The sequence below is a fragment of the Eleutherodactylus coqui genome, chromosome 2, assembly GCF_035609145.1.
Source record: "Eleutherodactylus coqui strain aEleCoq1 chromosome 2, aEleCoq1.hap1, whole genome shotgun sequence".
NCBI classification, from domain to species: domain Eukaryota; kingdom Metazoa; phylum Chordata; class Amphibia; order Anura; family Eleutherodactylidae; genus Eleutherodactylus; species Eleutherodactylus coqui.
The window spans coordinates 279,034,696-279,050,305 of NC_089838.1; positions in this window are offsets into that span (position 1 = coordinate 279,034,696).

Below are 15,610 nucleotides of genomic sequence, written 5' to 3' on the forward strand. Positions count from 1 at the left end.
TGCTTTGCTCACAACAGGCTGTAAACAGTCCCGCTTAATCACAGTTACAGTACAGCTCATCCTCCGCGGCCTCCTAGATTACTCTGAACTTAAATCTTTACTGTAATTAACAAAACCTCCGGGCTCATATACTGAGATGTTAGAGAATGACGAGACTTCCAGAGATTGGGAATCCTTCATGGAGATACAAATATGTCACCAGTCAATGTGCTTGATTTTTTTGAGCAAAAAGGCGAGAAAATAAACTAAATTTCCTGTTGGAGACCCCTAAAAACTATGAAAAGTTGTCCCAATTGTTTTTTAAAAAATCCACTTTACTTAATGGGGTTATCAGGGGCCAACATTTTTTTTTTTCAAAAGGTGCTCACCATGCTGTACCGACATAAGAGAAATCATACATCCTTCCTTAGCTCCCATTCTGCTGTTGCCCAGTCCCTCTCTGGGCTTTACTTCCAGATGCAGAGCAATGACATCCCAACAGTAACGGTAACGTGTTTTCCAGAAAATAAGACCTACCCTTAAAATAAACCCTACCATGATTTTCAGTGGGGGCTTTAAATATAAGCCCTACCCCAAAAATAACCCTTAGCTACACTACATGAAAAAAAACTATACATTACCTACTAGGCACTGTCCGGGTCCCTCCTGCTGGTCTCCAGTGGTGACAAAAGATTGCTTGCTGCTTACAGGGTTTGTAAACCCCGCCTCCATCAAGCGACTGCTCTGATTGGTTCTCAAGTGCCGCTGCTCAGCCAATCACTGCAGTGCTCAATGAACTAACCACAGCCATTGCATTGAATGGCTGTGATGTCTTATCATACTTACTGCTAGGTAAGTATGATAAGACATTGCCCAAAAATAAGACCCCATGTCTCTTTTGGGGAAAATTTTTATATAAGACAGGGTCTTTTTTCGGGGAAACACGGTAGGCCATGTGACTACTGTAGCTACTCACCAGCTGAAATGTGTGGCTGCAGCATTCGAATGTTCCTGGTGTGGGTGACATCATTGCTGGTTCACTGCATCTGGAATTCTTTAGTCCGTGATAGCCCCTTTAATCCCTTCACTTCCAAAACTTTTTTCTTCATTCTTGTTTTTGCCCAGTTATCTGTGGGTAACGGCTGATGTGAACTCTCTGTACACGGTTATTCCTTGTTCTTGGCTAAATTGGCATTGGAGTGGTTTTTGGAGGTGTATATCAACTATATCTGTGATGTGAATTTTTTTCTTATAAAATCAGTTTGCTATCTACTTTCCCACAATTGTTTCAGCTTCAATGGCAGATTTTGTCTTCAGTGAACTTGGGCCAATTTGGGAGTAAAATTCTCCCCATCCACTGCCATAGTTTTTATGGCTGGTGGGAACAATAAATACGTCCGCAGACTTCCTCCACTACAAATTCATGCTCAGAATCTACAACCTCGCCCTCCACCACGCCAAACAAGTCTACTTCACCTCTCTAGTCTCCTCACTATCCCACAACCCTAAACGGCTCTTTGATACTTTTCACTCCCTTCTCAGCCCTAAACCGCAGCCCCCTGTGACGGATCTCAGTGCTGTAGAGCTGGCTGCTTACTTCAAAAAGAAAATTAATGACATCCGTCAGGAAATAACTTCCCAATTCCAGACTAGCCATGACCCTAGTCTTGTCAGCAATGCATCTAGCTCCTGCTCACTGTCTTCACTCAGATCAGTGACAGAGGAAGAAGTCTCCAAATTGCTCTTCTCTGCTCGTCCCACCACCTGCGCTAGCGACCACCTCCCCTCACACCTCCCCCGATCCCTCTCCCCAGTGGTCATCTCCCATCTCACCACTATATTCAACCTCTCTCTGACCTCTGGCATCTTTCCCTCTTCTTTCAAACATGCCATCATATCCCCACTGCTAAAGAAGCCGACTCTGGACGCGACTGATGCTGCCAACTACCGACCCATCTCAAACCTCCCCTTCATCTCCAAACTACTAGAATGCCTGGTTTACTCCTGCGTTGTAAGCTATCTATCAGAGCACTCTCTACTAGACCCCCTACAGTCTGGCTTCCGACCTCAACACTCAACAGAAACTGCCCTTACAAGGGTATCCAATGACCTACTGACAGCCAAATCGAGGGACGATTACTCCCTACTGATCCTCCTCGACCTTTCTGCAGCATTTGACACTGTTGACCACAAACTCCTCCTTAGTATGCTTTGCTCCATTGGCCTGAAGGTCACTGCTCTCTCTTGGTTCTCCTCCTACCTATCTGACCGCTCTTTCAGTGTCTTCTTTGCTGGCTCTACTTCCCCTCCTCTTCCCCTTGTTGCTGGGGTCCCCCAGGGCTCGCTTCTCAGCCCCCTCCTTGCCCTCATCCACTCTCGGCTCGATTATTGCAACTCGTTGCTGATCGGCCTCCCCTGCACCAGACTCTACCCTCTCCAATCCATCCTGAATGCGACAGCCAGGCTCATCTTCCTGTCCATCCGCTACTCGGATGCCTCTGCCCTGTGCCGGTCACTGCACTGGCTGCCTGTTAAATATAGAATTCAATTTAAACTTGCTACCTTCATCCACAAAGCCCTCCATAGCGCAGCGCCTCCCTATATCGCCTCCCTCATCTCAATCCATCACCCAGCCCGGGCTCTCCGCTCTGCTAATGAAACCAGACTGCGCGCCCCTTTAATTCAAACTTCTCATTCCCACCTCCAAGACTTCTCCAGAGCAGCACCGGTCCTCTGGAACGCACTACCAAAGGCTACCCGAGCAATCCAGGACTCGCAGAACTTCAAGCGTGTTCTAAAAATGCACCTCTTCAGGGAGGCATACCGCATTCCCTAAACAAACCCCTCTGTACGCCACCTGATAACATGCTCTCTGACCTATTGACTGCAATCCCTGCTAGCCATCATAAACCGCTCCTGCAGTCATACTGTTTCTGCCGTCACACGGCTAAATGTCTGACAATTGTCTATGTGTATAGCATCCCTCGCTCTCCACCTCGCCATCCAGTGCACATCTCCAGCCCCTTTATCTCATTACTTGAAGTATGTAAGCTCGTTGGAGCAGGACTCTCACCCCTATTGTTTCCATCAACTGATTACTATGTAACCGTGGTTCTGCAATTTTAGTATTCTTTCTGTATTCCCCCTGTCTATGTAAGCGCTGCGGAATATGCTGGCGCTATACAAATAAAGTTTTTATTATTATTATTACCTTTTCTGCAATGACAACCTCTTTAATGTAGTTCTTGCCTGGTGCGGCCACTACATAGATGATCTGTTATTTACTTGGTCTGGGGATGCAGCTAGAACTGTATCTCAATAATAACCCCTTTGGGTTAAACGTTCCTTTTCTTTCCCTGCATTCTGTATCTCTTATGTAGATTTACAGTTGAGCACTGACTGTGATCACCAACAGGTAAATATACTGACATACCGAAAAAAAACCAAACTGCTGGTAACATGGTGTTACACGCTTCATCATGTCACCCCACTAACACTATCAAGAGTGTTCCATTGGGGGAGTTGTTTGTATAAAATGTAACTGTTCTATCACTAATTAATTAAATAGTGAGGTTGAGAAAACTATTCAATTGGTAAAAGAACACAAATATTCTTCGTGGATTATTAGGAAATTATAGTACCAGTGTTTCTGGTGTGTTCTGCTCTGCTACATACATGTCACACACAGCTCTGCTACATGCACATCACACACAGTGCACTGCTACATGTACATCACATACAGCTCTGCTGCATACATTCTTCATCCCATACAGCAGGAATCACAAGCAGCACAACAGAGTTCTGCACACATTGATGACACCCTGGTCATGTGCCCCCAGACTCCTCCCACACAGGTGACTGATCCCATGACATTTCAGGTGCTGTAAGCACACGGCTGCTGTCCGGCTATGTGGTCGTTACTATTCCATAGCAACTGAGGCCGTGGGTTTTGTAGGGGATGTAGTCCGCCCGTAATCTGCACAGGGATGAAGGACCTGTGATGACATCATCATCATGTGATCAGAGGCGGAACATATAACTCACTCACGAACAGGTAGTCATTAGTATTGCAACAGGGATGAAGAACCTGTGATGATGTCACTGTCATGTGATCAGGGGGCGAAGCATGTAACTCACTCCTTCACGGACAGGTGGTCGTTAGTATTTGCAAAAGGATGAAGGACCTGTGATGATATCACCGTCATGTGATCAGGGGTGGAGCATATAACTCACTCACGAACAGTTGGTCATTAGTATTGGCACAGGGATAAAGAACCTGTGATGATGTCACTGTCATGTGATCAGGGGCGAAGCATGTAACTCACTCCTTCACGGACAGGTGGTCGTTAGTATTTGCAAAAGGATGAAGGACCTGTGATGATATCACCGTCATGTGATCAGGGGTGGAGCATGTAACACACTCATGAACAGGTTGTCGTTAGTATCTGCACAGGGATGAAGGACCCATGCTGACGTCACTGCCATGTGATCAGAGGCGGAGCATGTAACTCATGCACGGATGAACAGGTGGTCGTTAGTATTTTGACACCTGTTTTGCACATTGATCCTATTTTTGCATTTATTCTCTTCATTAGTTACAGGAATGTAGAAAAGAAAGCCCAAACTTTGGTTAATTATTATCGCCACTCTGTTTTATGACCTTATAGGGCCTTCTGCCACCTAGTTCATGCATCCTTGGTCATTTATATGTGGACATTTTGCATGTGGGTGTGCAGTTATGCAGTCAAAGATTTATTTCATGAGTCCCTGAAAATTCATTCGATACCAAACAATATATTACCTGTAAGGCCCCCTGTTCACGAGCGTTGCGAAGTCACCGCCCAGGAGCTGCCGTACGGGAGCAGGAGACCGCCTATCTGGACAGGGGGTCTAACATTCCTTATGTAGTGTTTTTCATCTCTTGTGTCTCATGTCAACTTCCGAATGTTGTCTGCACAACTTGCCGTTTAATGACAGGTATCAGACTGTGAGGGTAAATGTATATATTGCCATATGTTTTTTATGCTTTTATACCTGTATGCAAGTTCTATTCAATTCTAAAATAAGAAAAACTTAATCTGTCGCCTTACATCAGATATTCCAAGGCTTTGCAAGGCTGAGAGAGATGTGTCCAGAAATTCAGAGATGATACAGAACCAGACACGAAGGCCGTGTACTTGGCTGTTTTCCCAGAAGCGCCATACCTAGATAACGACTGTTCAACTACGTATATAACTTTCACTGTCTCAGGCCGGAAATCCGGACTTCCCATATATGGTTATGCGGTGAATTTGAGCCAATGAGCTCATCACCCATTCCTAGTGATGAGACCAAAGGGTATAAGATCCCATGTAATCTGTAATAAAGTGCGCAGTCATGTCCCCGTGTGAGGAACTATACCAGACCTCCGTGTGTGGTGTCTCTTCTTTACCGCCGGCAGCGGGGCATTGGGGTGGGCCTGATTGGTGCTGTACGCAGAAATTTCCCTGACAAGACGTCATATCTCTGATATACCAAATTGGGTATCCAGGAAGGTTTCTGCAGGCCCCTTTCATTTAAATAAGGGATCTGACCTGAATTTGCACTCTTTTGGGTTACTTGCCAGGCGTTCTATCTCCTTTTTCTCTCCCATTTTTCTGCTTAGTCGGTTGATTACTTTTATGTTTGTTTATTGGTTGTAGGTTTGTTTTTAAACAGAGTAGGTGCGCCATATCCTAATGCTATGACAATGACTTGCTGTGACAGCTTGAAACGCGTCAGCTTGTTTTTTTCTTCACGTGCATGAGAAAAACACAGTGTACAGGGATACAACACGGACCTAAAAAACGCACAAATGCACCAAAAAAATGCACATACATATGCATTAAAAATGGCGCAGTTTTTCACTGGCCACAATAGTATACACCCATGTGAATGAATCTTAATAGTCAGAAATTCATGGCAGCCCTGGAGGCTTTCACAAGGCCCCAGACTGCCAAGACACCTAAATGGCACCCCAAAATCTCATTGCGCAGATGGCTGTTCAGGAGACAATCCCCTTTCCTGTATCGGGCTATTTAAATACCCCTGTCTTCTGACATTGGCATCTAAATGGTTAACAGCAGCTGTTATCTCTGATTGAGGATGGGTGTCAACTATCAAAGGCAGCCAAAATCTGCTGTGTATAGATTGTGATTTCAGAGAGATGCATTTTATGGGGCTGGTTCCATAAGGAGAAGGGACCCTCGGTTGTCTGCCGGTATATAAGGGGCTGACAATTTGAGAATTAAGAGGGATGCATTCTATGGAGCGTGTTATTATTATTATTGTTTTTGTTGTAATATGCGTAAGACCTTATTAAAGAAGATAGAGCCCCTCAAGGGCTGCCGCCGTGTGGATGAATCTGTAAAATGTAAGAAAAATCTAATGAAAATGTGTGACACCGACCCGCACGGCAGATTACAAAATGGTGTCTGGGAGGAGGTCTTTAGGACCCAGAGGTGCCTTGAAAGACCAAGGTTTGCTAGAAGAAGAGAGAGAGAGACAGTCAGAGAAAGTATGTACACATTATTTGTTTAAGAAAGTATCCGTAAGTGAAATGTTGAAAAGTACAGTAAGTGATCAAGAGGGCGTCAGGAGAGTGTCTATTGAAGGTTATATTGGCAGTTAGGTAGGGAGAAAGTGCTGAAGGAGCAAGCAAGTCGATAAGGAAGTTACAATGCATGTGATTTGTTGGTAAAGAAAGGAAGAAAATGTGTATAATACAAGATAGATAATAGATTATATGTATAATCCATACTAGGTGGATGTATATGTGTATATATATATACTGTATGTGCAAATAGTTAACTGAGATTGCTTTTAGGGGAGAAGAGTCTGTTGACATATAGCTGCGAGCTTGTGTTTAGTCTCCAAGTCAGGAAGATAACAGCGAGAGAGAAAATGCAATAACAACCTTGGTTAATATCGTTGCTTGCTTACAATGAATTGAAATGAATTTAATTAGTTATACTGTCTTAGTAGGCAGGGAAATATAGTAATTTCTAATGTATATTCTTACTTATACAGGGGTTGAAAATGAATGTTGCAAGGTCCCAGCATATGTGTTAATTATGAGTTCAAATGTTTTTTCAATAGTTTAAGCTAAAACAACAATTCAGTCTGTGTTTCATATTCGCGGAGAGATAACAGTCAGGGTCACAAGGGGGGCAGAAAAATACCCAGAGATTCTAAAATACTTTAGCGTTTAATACAGCATATAATAGCTTCAGTAAATAAGAAATATAGAATATTTCAGTCACTCAGCAAACTTTTTCACATAATTTGTCAAAGATAGCGCTCATTCACAATCTCATCTCAATAGAATAATGTACTTTATAAAATTATAGCACTCACCTCGGTGTTTTTCAACTGATGTATGTATGTTTGTCAAACTTTTTGTCCGTGCATCTGTATGGACTGGTACACCTTCAAGAGGGGGTGACGGAGCAGACTTGAGAGCATGGATGGATGAGAGTTAGTGACCCGTGTTCAAGCTGTGGTGGAATGTGTGATGTGGATAATGACTGGGGATAAAAGTCCTCCCCATGCCTGGGACTTTGCTTGGTTGTGATGTGGATGCTTGGACTGTTACGCTGAAATGGGTTCTGAAAAGAGACGCACGGTGCCAATATCGAAGGGGTGGAGCTAGATGATGTAATAGTACGTAGTAATGTTTCATCCTTCTTGCACAAGGGAGGGGTGAGAATTTTGAGCAGCTAGTAAAAGTTTTTGTTTTGTTTTTTTTTCTCTGCAGAATACATTCCATTGCAGGCAGGAACAGACTAATAATGAATTCACTTAAAGGGATATCACATTTCCAATATTAGTAGATGTTTTGTAGATTATTCTTCCCCGTTGTAACTCATGTTTCTGTTATAGGTGCTAACATTTTACAGGCCTTATCTGCATCCATCAAATCTTTTTACAATGTGGTACTAACTTAAACCCGACTACTATTGTTCCAATTGAGTACCCTGGTTTAAAGGGGGGGAGGAGAAGGCATAGGTGATCTAGGTATTGCAAGTCAGCCATTTTTAAATTCAGCCATTTTTAAATTTTTTGCAAGTCATTTTTAAATTTTTTTTGCAACAAGATTCTGATCTTTTTGAAATAGAATACCAGCATGATTGTCTAGCAGTGATGCAACAAGGAAATTTAAGTTTTAAAAAGTTACTGAAAGCCCTTGCTAACAATGCATATTTTGAGTTGTTTTTTATAGATGGTACCCAGGGTGATTGACAACTCCACTCCGGTTATGCAGTCGTAACACAACATGACACGGTAAAAGCAGAACCTCTGCCTCCGCATGTCGCAGTACAAGAAGCGGAGCTAAAAGCACTCACGGAGGCGTGTAGAGTGGCCACAGGTAAGACGGCAAACATTTACACTGACTCCCGGTATGCATTTGGCATAGCTCATGATTACGGCCCAACATGGAAGGCCAGACAGTTTTTTACCACAGCAGGACAGCCAATTAAGAATGGTGCAGCGGTGCAGTCTCATGGAGACCCTACTTCTACCTGACAAGGTGGAAAGCTCACACCAATTCCTACACCGGAGAAGCAAGAGGCAACGTCATCACAGACCACACAGCAAAGGCAGCGGCCCTCAAGCCGTGAAAGAAAGAAGAAAAGAAGAATTTAACAATAATTTTGGACTTTGACTACACTTGGACTTTGATAACAACTTGGACTTTGATAATAATTTTGGACTTTGATTTGAACTTGGACTTTGATAAAAATTTGGACTTTGATATGCTAAAGACTTTACAGTTACAAGCCAGCAAGGAAGAAAAAGACAAATGGACTAAAAAGGGACGGCGTATGGTGAACAGTCAACAGAACTTGCTTACCATAGTCCCTGTGCCTCATAATGGCCCAGCTGACGCACGGAAAGACGCACCTCTTAAAGCAGTAATGATGTCGACGCTTGAACAAGGACGGGTGGCTCCTTGGTTTTCTGTAGCTGCTGCATCATTTGTCCAATTTTGCATGATCTTTGCCGTAAGCAACAGGGCAGAAGTAAATTTGCCACATCACACTTGCCTAGGCCACTCTACCCATTTCAGGGATTGCAAATTGGCTACACTCAGCTACCACTTGTTGGGAAGCATGAAAATGTGCTTGTTGTTGTTGATGTTTTTCAGGTTGGAGACCTACCCTGTTACCAAAGTAAATAAGCAGGTAACCGCACAGAAGCTCATGAATGAGGTAATCCGCAGATACGGGGTACCGGAAGTGATTGAGTCAAACAAAGGTACAAATGTAACAGGTGAAATAATGCAACACATCATGTCTGTTTTGGGTATATTCTAGGCTTTTCACACACCCTACCATTCGCAGAGTAGTGGGAAAGTAGATACAAAAGGCAATGGAGAAAATGGGCAAATTTTGAATTGAGTGTCTTTCATTAGTTTTTTCTTTTTCTCCGGAGGGTACATGCCACAGTATCAGAGTTTGGGGAATGATTTTCTTGTTAATTTTGTCATGAGCCTCTCCAAGGAATTGTCAATAATGTATTCTGTAGTCTCTGCTTTTCTCCAAGGTCCTACAGATGAGTGTCACAATCTGAAACCAGGTGACAGGGTCTATGTAAAAAAGTTTGAGAGAGAAACCCGGTTTGAATGTCCCTACCAGATGTTGCTTACCACCCCAACTGCAGTCAAGCTTGAAGGAAAGCCCACTTGGATCCACACTTCGCACTGAAAGAACTAATGATCCTGCATATCCTTTAAATGCTATAATGTGGTACAATTCCTCTAACACACATCTTTGACTACTGTACACAAGCCCCCTGTTTCAGAACAAATTAATACAATCAATAAGAGTACACTGAGGGTGAGAATCCAACACCGCATCCTGCTAAGAGAGAAGTTAACGTTCCAGGTGGTAACTTTGACCCACATGTACACATAGATGCAATAGGAGTGCCAAGGGGGGTGCCAGATGAATTTAATTCTAGAGATCAGGTTAAAGCAGGTTTTGAGTACTTATTTGCTATTGTCACTGTTAATAATAATGTAGATTGGATGAATTATATCTTTTACAATCAGCAGAGGTTTGTAAACTACACCAGAGATGCTTTGCAAGGGTTAATTGACCAGTTAGGGCCCACTGCATCCATGGCGTTCCAAAATAGAGTGGCCGTGGATATGATTTTAGCAGAAAGAGGTGGGGTATGTAATTTCCTGTTTGTGTATTATCCCTTTTATGTGACCAAAATTTCCCTTGTTTGAAAAAAGATGAAGAGCCAGTTCCGATAATGCCAACCAGGTACGTTACCAGAAGAATGGAGAGATGGACTAGTACTGTGTCTGCCTCAGTCTCATAAGATGGACTGTCAGTGGACTTCCCATTTGCCTAGGGAAAGTGCAGAAGACCTTAGGTTCCGGCGAGGGCACACCCTGTGGGGTGTTAACTTGTACAGATAGAGGGTATGGAGGCCCGGAAATAAGCCCAGGGAATCCATGGCCTCCTTCTGAGGTGAGGTAGGGATCCCTCCCTTTTAGGAGTAGGGACTTACGGGCAGTGGAGAAACCCTGACGCAAGGGAGAGACGACCGAGGAAGAGTGCAAAGTCTGATGCTTGATCTCCATATTAAATTTTTTAGGGGGGTTTGTGAGGGTATATATATATTGCCATATGTGTTTTTTATGCTTCTATACCTGTATGCAAGTTTTATTCAATTCCAAATGAGAGAAAAAACTTATATGTCGCCTTACATCAGATATCCCAAGGCTGAGAGAGATGTCCTAGAAATTCAGAGAAAACCACCGAACCAGACATGAAGCCACAATATAGATGAAGAGGTCCTGCAGCACCACTTTCAGTACCCAATCATGGGGAAGAACTTCTGCACAGCCGATCAATAAGGGTGAACCAACCTTTATATATTGCAGTCCAAATGAATAAAGAAGATCCGCAGCAGACCAGAGGATGAAGTAAAACAAAGTTCTTTTATTCCAAATCCATAAACGGTACGGCTTGTACCGTTTATGGATTTGGAATAAAAGAACTTTGTTTTACTTCATCCTCTGGTCTGCTGCGGATCTTCTTTATTCATTTGAACCAGACATGAAGGACGCATGTACTTGGCTGTTTTCCCAGAAGCGCTGGAACAAGATATCAAGATGTTCAAATGTACATGACTGTTATATGATTTTCACTGTCTCAGTCCGCAAATCCGGACTTCCCATATATGGTTATGAGCCCATCACCCCGTGCTGGTGAGGGGACAAAGGGTATAAGATCTCATGTAATCTGTAATAAAGCACGTCGACGTCAGCCGAGAGCCATGTCCCGTGTGAGGAATGATACCAGATCCCTGTGTGGTGTCTCTTCTTACCGCCGGCAACGGGGCAAGTGAGGTGGGCCTGATTGGTGCTGTAGTTAGAATTTTAACCCTCATAGCAGGAAGGCATAAACTTTAAAATTCAGCTTTGTTTCTGCATGCTCTTCACCACTGACCTCCTCAACTTCATGCTGCCATTACAAAGTAACTGGAGCTATAGACGGATCTGTACACTTCTGGCTTAGACCATCAGGTGCCGTTAAACTTTTCCCATAGAGCAGGTGCTGTCATTGAGTTTGGTTGGCAACAACGTTACACAATTAGCATAGCCGTTTCATGCCTCCGTTTCTCTCTTGAAAGCACAGGAACGATAATCTTTGGGATGACTGATGAGCGCTTAAGGGTCTGACAGCCAACATGTGTAAAAGAGCCCTAAGAGAGACTTCCTATCCCATGATTTGTTTATACCCAGGACTGCGACTGTAACAAGAGGGCATCCTCTATGTCTAGAAGAAAGCAGGTTTAATCATCAACACAGAAAGGGGATCTTTACTGTAAGAGCAGTGAGACTGTGGAACTCTCTGCCTGAGGATGTGGTGATGGCAGAATTGAGTTTAAGAGGGGACTAGATGTGTTTCTAGAGCACTACGATATTACAAAATATAGACAAATAACCAGCGGGGTTGTTGATCCGGGTCTTGGAGTCAGGTAGGAATTTTCAAAGGCTGATCCCGGGATTATTCTGACTGCCATTATGGAGTCAGGAAGGAATTTTTTCCCCCAAGGGGCTAATTGGCTTCCGCCTCATTGTATATTTTGCCTTCCTCTGGATCCACAAGGGGGGTGGGGTGGAAACAGGCTGAACTAGATTAACATTGTCTCCCTTCAACATAACATACGATGTTACTATGTTAAAGGGAACCTGTCACCAGCATAACCTGGGGCGATATGCCATTCAGCCCATTCATGTTTTATTCTGAAACGCTGCTGCATTTAAAAAAATAAAAAGATACTTAGAAGTTTGACTCAGAGCACTCAACTCAAAGGGGCGACCCACATCGGGCTCTCCCAGCCATAGCATCTACAGTGACAGCTCCTCTGTTATCAGTCTTGATGATGCAGTTGGGGAGAGCCCAGCATGGCCCACCTCTTTGACTCTAAATTAAACTTCAATTTTTTTCCCCGAAACTCAGCAGAATAAAACATCCGTGGTCCGAATGGGCATATCTGTTGTGGGTTCATGCTGCCGGTCGTGAGGCTCACCTAAAATTAGGTGCAAAATCTGTAATAAATCTGATGCCTTTCATATCCTTTTTTTTTTTTTTTTTTTTTTATTAAATCACTTTTTATTCAAATTTTGACATTAATCTTTACAAACATTTTCATTTTCATACAACAGAATTGTAACCCATATGATATACATTGCATTTCTATATATCATCTATTTTGTGCCCCAGAATTTTGATACATTTTCCTTGTACGGGGGCTTCTAGATGTACAAAGACTATTGACCTGCCCATCCACTCCGTCCTCTACGCACCTGTACAAACTGGGATAATTATTAGCAATAATGTGTTTGTAATGGTTGTAATAGATAAACCCAATCTCCCGCCATCATCGGAGAGCAGCTAAAGCTCTATCTCGGAGCACCTGTTATCAGTACGATTACAGAACAAGATGGAGCGTTCGCCGCCATCTCCTCTCCCGTTATCTATTCTCTGGTGTACACTGCTTGTTGACAATGTAAAGACTGGGACTTATGAGGTTAACCAGAGGTAATTAAGCCGGATGGCAAACATGGCAGCGGCTTCGGATCGTCTTGTTTATTTTCCATAATCATATTGATTCAGAATCTCGGTGGACTTTATTTCATTTGTAACTAGGACAAGAGATCAAAGCAAAACATTCCTACGGCTTTTAAGACTTAGATACCTTTAGTCCAAGCCACAATTCACTAGAAGGGAAGAGTTTAACTGTCTGGCGACTGGGTGGCAGCAATCCATTAGTGTAACTACACCTATAAAATAAAACAAGCTTAATTAAAATAAATAGCAGTTTCTGGTTCCTTCTGCCAATACTTCTCAAAAAAGATCAGCCTGCAGGGAGCAGCCATTTTGCTTGGCTGCACACTTCATTAATTGTATTGCACAGACAGGGAAACAATTACCCCAAGAAGTTGATTACTTATTCCAATGATTTGGTTAAAAAGGCAACATTTCCCAAGCAACAGGTCACCTTCTTTGAAGTCTGCAATCAAGCGCAGAAAATGATTTCTATCATTTTATTTTTCCGATTCTGTTCTTAAATATCAGAAATTCGCAATTGTGCACATCAAAAACGACGACAGCGGGATAAATTACATACTTTTTAAGTGGTGATTAAGCCTACCTGATTTTTTGTTTCCTCCAAAGGGATATTATTCACGGTGAATTCGTAGAGATAAATGGCAGTCTGCAGAGTGATAGCATGCCAAGGCATCCTTCCAAGAGGAGGAAAATGAAACAGCCAACATCAAGATTTTTCTAATACTTTTCTCTCCTAAATGGCATTGAGGTGGGATTTTTAGGGTTATTCCAACCACCGCATTAGTCTCACTGCCCACCATTTCTAAGATCTAATTCGGGACAATGCATAATGGTGCAATACTGTTGCTTTGCAGGACTGGGGTTCTGGGTTCAAAACTGACCAAAGGCAACCTCTACATGAAGCTTGTATGTTCTTCTGGGTACTCTGCGATCCCAAACAGACTTTGATGCTGATATTCTCGGCAAATGGCAAGATTTCAGATCCCCTGCAATCCCGACTAAAGACTTTGTTTCTAATTACAGCTTGGTAATGGAAGAGTAGACTGTTTTACCTTTAGCCTAATAGCAGACAACTATTTCTAGTTTCAAGTTTGTCTGTTAAATAAAGTTATTTAGCATTATGAAGGTAGATGGTTACTAATTAGAGATGAGCGAGCACCCAAAAGCTCGAGTCCGCGTTATTCGAGTCGAGCTTTTCGTTAAATTCAAAAGCTCTACTCGAGTAACGAACCCAATTGACTACAATGGGAAACTTGAGCATTCTTGTATGTGGGACGCCGGGTCCCGAGCTTTTTTTTAGGTCCCGATGGAAATCAATGTAAGCACTGAACGGTGGTTAACGCGACGTTTGGAACGCCTAATTGTGGTAAAAATTGGCCGGTGTGAGACTGGCCAATTAGATTTCTAAGGTGGACTATTTGGCAATTAAAATGTGATCTGATTATAATCTAAGTCACAATTATAAACAAACTAATAACAAAAACACAGTTCTACCGTTCATGTCTTTCACTGCACACGTTGAGTAAACATACACAGTGCAGGGGAAAAAAGTAACTAAACCCTTGAATTTAATATTTAGTAGATCCACCTTTAGCAGCAATCACCTCCATCTAATGTTTGTCATAGCTGCTGTTGCGTGTGCTGCTGAGACATGTTGTATTACTGTGCTTCCAGCAGCACAGGACTCTCAAGTTTAATTGATTGAGCTGGCTGGGTGTGGTTCTTCCTGCTAGCCAATGCCCTGGGTCTGTGCTCACATATAAACCCAGCTCCTGGGCAGTCTGAAGCTAGACTTGTACTGTTTGGATGTATCTGTGACATGTGTCCTGTTACTTGTTCTCTGTTTTGTTGCAGCTTGCTGTGTGATCTGTGCCTTGTGGTTCATGTCCGTTTGTACATTTATTTTGTCTGCGCTAGGTTGGTCCCTAGGGCCCTCTAGTAGATGTGTCTTGCTAGTGTAGGGACTGCAAGATACGAGGGGCCTTGCCGGGGCTTGCAGCTTAAGTTCATTGGCCAATGTACGAACTAACACCTCGCATTTATATTCAGCTTATCATCTGCTATTAGTGTTTGCATTGTAGCTGCTGTATGCTGTGTATTCTAGCTCTGTGGGTCCTGTTGTTCAGTCCCTGTCATGTGGCATGTGAATGCATCCGGCTCTGGTGCGTGGCTCCTAGGATCAGCTAGGGCCCAGATCCGAAGACCGCTGGGCTGCCCTTATTGGGGCAATGTCCCTGCTTAGGTAGGGCCTTGCTATCCTCCTCGTAGCACAGGGCCAGTTGCCTGAAATCCATGTGCAACCTATGTGCGTACCCTGTCCTGCTTTGGTCCCGATCGTGTGGGCCCCGTACGTAGTTTGCCCACACGATCGTAACAGCTGCCAGTATGATTTTTACACATAGGTCTTTATCTATTATTCTTTGGCCCTTTCTCAACCCTAAGGATTGTTATGTTTTGGGAAAGATCTTATTCCCCACTCCTACGAAGAGTAACAACAATCCTGGATTTTTTCCAAC